Raw genomic sequence first — 6000 nt, forward strand, 5'->3', positions numbered from 1 at the left:
AATCCAGCAGCAGTTTGACTCTGCAAATCATCACGCAGAGGACCACTCAATCACTCTGTTGGCTGAGCAAAATGAACATAGAGGGCCTTGTTCACGAGAAAACACACGGCAAGTACACGCAGCGTGAAAGCTGGAGTGAGGCTTCACTGTCTGGTTCAAAGACATCAACAAAACCAGAGAAAAACAATCATACATCGCAGTGTGTCCACATTAGTGTTTCTGACACTCCAGGGTACATTTCGGCTTTTAGGAAGAAGTCGTCATTCCCTGAGCACAAACAGGTGATTTATCAGTGACAGTAATTTCCAAAAAAAAGGTTCCAATTAAATGAGCATTTTTATATAACTTACACATTTAATTCAAATGACAGCTTTGAGTGACAGGCTGGGCAGGATGTGGACAGGACTTTGTCCGAGTAGCCGCTGCCAAAACAGCAATGGCTGGAGCCACCCACAATGGCCCTACATAAATCTATAGTTAATGTCTCAGAGAGTACATCCATATTTTATAAAGTCTATGACGTTTTGTGTCCATCCATCTGAAATGTTCCCGAAAGACGATAGCGTGTGATGCTTCTTCATTAAGGCTTCACATTTTCCAGGTCACAGTAGTTGCCCAGAACTATTACAGAAAAGTGGGACTATTGTGGACAATTTGTGAAGGTTATATTTCAGAACATTTCTGAAACGCTTTTCATATCATAGAATAATCAAATCCTCAGTTAGCCTTATGAGCAGCAGTGGGTAGCAGTCCTTACCACTCTCTGTTGGACAGTATATTCTTTCCTCAAGGTAGACAATGCCGTACCTAGAACGTCTAACCCTCTGGTGCGCACACCAGGCCTCTCAATCATACAAAAAAGCTAATTCAGCCATTGTGACCACGTCTTCATTCACCCAACTACCTTGCAGGTCCCCTGTCCAAACAGCCTGGGCTTCAGGAGTGCTTGGGAAAGGGTCCTTGAGGCACTGGCACCAGGCAACAGAGGAATCATCCATCAACACAAGGTCTCCCAGAGTGTACCGGGATCAGACTGCTGTCATATAGGTGTCTTGGCAGCCAGACAGCCGAACCTATAAGACAACAAAGACACCCATGTCTTTTGACTAGAAGGATCCAATGTGAGTCTGGCTTCTGGTGTCTGGTTGAACAGTGGGATCTGAAGAATAAGGCTACTGTGAGGATTAAATCAAGATGCAAGACCCATGTAAGGTTTTTGACGATAGCAGATCATACAAAATGTAATTTTGACGCACTTCAAATCCTGTTTTATAGATTGCTGTTACGTTCCCTCCAAAATCTAGGGGTACGAAGGGGAGTAACAAAACACAGAACGACCAGCACGAGAAAAAAGAGAGGAAACTGATCTCTTTGTTCACACATGAGATTTAATCCAACAATAATGGACAACCAGGTCCCACACAGAGACCCAAGACGACGTGCTGCACCCATGCAGCCAGAGGAGAAAGGGAGAGCGACTGCAGCCTTCCTCAGGTCCTATATGGAGGCCCTGATTGGGGATTGGGAGCACCTAGGAGAGAGGCTGCACCTGGAGACAATCAGGCTGCACCTGGAGAATCAGAGGGAGAGAGAGAAAGACACACACACACACACTACGGCACGTAACACCCCCCCCCATAAAACCAAACAAGTGTTTGGCCACAGTTACCAAAAACACTCAGACTATTGGACATGAATCGTGACCCATTGTAATCGTAATCTCCCCCACAGTACAGTACATCGGCCACCACCTTATCTGCTCCCCTCTTGTGCTTGATGACGATATTGTATTCTGGGTGCTGGTCTTTTGACTTTTCCGTAGACTGCTTGGAAGCTGCCACCTGCTGCTTCCAAGCTACACACCCTGCCACTAGATGACCAGGATCAAGACAAAAGAAACATAATCTCTTGGGACCTCGAGTTCTGGTCAAAACACAACCTGCAAACACCTTCGGATGAGTCTGAGCTAGGTCACCACCTGCAGCACCAGGGACTGAAACGTCTACAACCTCAGCAGTAGGATACACTTTACCCCCGGCTATATCGTTACCCATTATGAAATCCACTCCGTCGACAGGAAACTTGGGCAGCACAGCAACTGGAAAGAAACCAGTAGCCAGTTTAGACTGTACCTGGATCTTGTGAAGAGGTGCAGGCACACAACCCATCCCAATACCTCTTACCACCGCACTTGCATCACAGGCAGACTCAGCACTCAAGGGCAGAACACTGGCAAGAATGAACGACTGTGAGCCACCACTGTCTCGTAACACCGTGACCTGCCGCTGGTCCTCCACTTTTCCTGACAGAGAGACAAAAGCAGTAGAGATGAACGGTTTCAAACACTCATCAGGCCCTTTGTTAACAGTGGCCCGTCCACTATGACACACTGCTGTAACCAATCCCACCCCTTCTGGGGACTTGCCAGCCGCTGTCTGCTCTCGCTTCCAACCTGCACAGTCTGCTATCACATGACCTGGGTCATGACAAAAAAAACACGCTCTGTTTAGCCTGGGATCTAACACTGGAGCACTGACACAGGGAACGTAATTGTCAGGAGCTCTACGATAAGTGTCTCGCTGAGGAGGATCACGCTGAAAAAAAACGCTCTTGTGTATCAGTGCAAACTCGTCTGCCAGAGTGGCAGCCTGCTGAAGGGTAGTTACCTTCTGCTCGTTCAGGTAGACTACCGTACGCTCAGGCACACAGTTCTTAAACTCCTCTAACATCATTAGCTCACACACTGAAGTAATGTCGTCAGCTTTACAAGCTCTACACCACCTGTCAAAGAGGACTTTCTTCTCCCTTGCGAAGTCCACGTAAGTTTGGCCAGAAGTTTTCATCAGGCCGCGAAAACGCTGCCTGTAGGCCTCAGGCACATATGCCCTGAGAACAGCACTTTTAACATTCTCATACACTAAACTATCCTCGACAGAAAGAGAAGAGCAAGCTTCTTGAGCCTTGCCGACTAGCTTACACTGTAAAAGAATAGCCCACACGTCTTCTGGCCAGCGCAGAGCAGCAGCAATGCGCTCAAATGCACCAAAATAGATCTCCACCTCTGATTCACGAAACACAGGGACCAAAGAAATATGCCTACTTACGTCGAAGGAGGCAGCAGGACCAGAAGATGTAACGGCAGAATCACCCCCCCCCAGCTGCCTGAAGCTCTAACTGACGCATCCGGACAGCAGTGTCTGCCTCCACTTTCCTGATCTCCAGCTCCGACTTCCTGATCTCCAGCTCCCTCCTGACATCAGTGTCTGCCTCCAACTTCTTGATCTCCAGCTCCGACTTCCTGATCTCCAGCTCCCTCCTGAACTGAAAATCCCTATCACGCTCCTCCTTCTCCCACTGTAGACGAGCCATACGCACTTTTACCCTGGCATCTAATTTAGACCCCGTAGGTGAGGACCCTGCCGAAAACGAGTCCAACTGAGGCATGTTGAAAAGTTTTGCCTGTTCCGTAGCACTCTGAACACCTGGAGTAACACCAACGCGGCCTCCACCAGGAGACTCTGCTGCTACCGCCCCGGCCACCGTTCCAGGAGATTCCACTGAAGTAGGCAGACTCAAAACCCCCTGTTCAACTAGTCCAGTTAGCACCGTAGCCTTGAGTTCCCTCTTAACAAGAGCAGAGGAGACAGAAACGTGATAATGGTCAGCAACTAACCGCATATCAACCTTCCTACACCAGTCTAGCTGACCCACAGTAGGACTGGCCACAAACTGCTCCAAAACAAAAGCCATCCTTATCAACGGCGACTTACAATGTTTGTTTTTTTTTAACAAACTTCCCCAGATCCTGCCTACCAAACTTACCTAACTATCTTCTGGAGCGTGCCGGGCTCGAGGCGACTTTAAAGGCAAACATCAGCGGCCGAAACCCTGAAACGCCTGCCCCCAACAGGGAATAAATCCCCACCCAGGATTACCCCGAAAATAAAAAAGGCAAAATAAAAAATGAGTGCCTGAAGGAAAGACTGATTCAGCCCAGCTAGACACTCCCCCATCTAAACTGAGGAAGCTTTTAAACAGCAAGAGACTTCACAGCCAATGCTACACAATATCAACGCTAAACCACAAACAGATACTCACTCTTTGTCTCAAAGATCGGACGAGCCCCCATTTGTTACGTTCCCTCCAAAATCTAGGGGTACGAAGGGGAGTAACAAAACACAGAACGACCAGCACGAGAAAAAAGAGAGGAAACTGATCTCTTTGTTCACACATGAGATTTAATCCAACAATAATGGACAACCAGGTCCCACACAGAGACCCAAGACGACGTGCTGCACCCATGCAGCCAGAGGAGAAAGGGAGAGCGACTGCAGCCTTCCTCAGGTCCTATATGGAGGCCCTGATTGGGGATTGGGAGCACCTGGGAGAGAGGCTGCACCTGGAGACAATCAGGCTGCACCTGGAGAATCAGAGGGAGAGAGAGAAAGACACACACACACCCACACACACACTATGGCACGTAACAATTGCAAACATCTATAACTTAAATTTGTACTCAGTATTTCCAAAATAGCAATAGATCAATTGACTGTCTTGTGAAAAGTGTTCGTGAGTGACGAACTCTGAGAATTGTTTTTCAACCCTGCAGTTACCCTCAGCTCTACAGTGCATTTAAGGGTCATTCAGGTCATTATTTTGTTATTTTGGCCTTCAACTATTTATTTCTAAGAGTTGGTGAAGAGCAAAAACAAAGCTAAAAGTAGATTGAATATTGGACTTACATTTGTTGGGTGGACAGACAAAAAACTCAAAATAAAATCCAATGTTACATTGTGTCTTCTACCTATGTAAACTGTTTGCTATCACATTCCCCACAACAACCTTAGAATGTGACTATATGCAGTTGTTTTTTCAACCTGTTCCAATCCCCCCATATAGCAAAGCATCAATTAATGAGGCTTTAATATCAGATACTTAGGTAACAATAGCAAAAACATATTTACCAAGTTTAAAAGTTTAACACTCAAAGGCTGATCAATAAACAGCAGGCTTACTCAACGTCAGCCGCACCTTTACTTCACTAAATACATTTCAGGGATTTGGGTTTCCATGCAAAGCCTGAGACGTAAGATGGCAGAGGTTTTCAAGTACAGGTGTTGTCATAAAAACGGTGACAAAAATCCAATATTGCAGCCTGTATGAGGTAATGCCATCAAAAAAGGGAAAAAAGGGCCTAGTAGCAGCAACACCAGCAGGTCACAGTTTGTGTTTGAACAAGGTGTTATTTGTAAGTGTTTGAGTTTCCATGTCCAGAGAATTCAAGTCAACAATTTGGTAAACCAGGGCTGCTTCTCAATGTCAAGGAAGGATCCTTCAGAGCCTCTATTTCAAGGATGCTATGTCATCGAATCCCGCCGAAGGACTGTTCCAATGTACAGGATCCTTGGAATCCTACCGAGGACTGAATCCTTCGTTGCAGGAAATGTCAAGGCTGCTCATGTGTATCCTCGGCGGTCTTAAATGACCCACAATTCTTTGCGCACGGACCAATTTCCACGGACTGGCACGGTGGCATTAATAATGCGGTGATGATGGGCCTGCACAACATAAAGAATAGAGGGCAGTTTCAGTTTACTTGACATTTGTTAATTGTTAATGGTTATTTTTCTTCAAATCTGCAATTTGCTTGTGTGTGTGTTTACATTATTAAATATTCATTTTAAATGTGATTACACATTTTCTCCGCATCCATAAGTGTTAGAACGACTACAAACATGCACAAACTATATATGCAAAATTGACACGGGAGAAAAGTGTTGCTTGCTTATTGTGCGGGAAGCATGAAATACAGGGAATAGAAAGGGGTGTCTACCAAGGGTGATTTAAACCATCATGACAACTCACAAACTAACTATGGAGTAATTATGGATGCTTCATTTACTTGATTTACATTAGAGAATAAAACTCGTACGGAAGGCAAGCGGGAAGACTTATTTAACTAGAACATCCTCCTCCTCCGAGCAGACGGACGCCGACGAT

This window comes from Trematomus bernacchii, unplaced genomic scaffold (assembly GCF_902827165.1).
Source record: "Trematomus bernacchii unplaced genomic scaffold, fTreBer1.1, whole genome shotgun sequence".
Lineage (NCBI taxonomy): Eukaryota > Metazoa > Chordata > Actinopteri > Perciformes > Nototheniidae > Trematomus > Trematomus bernacchii.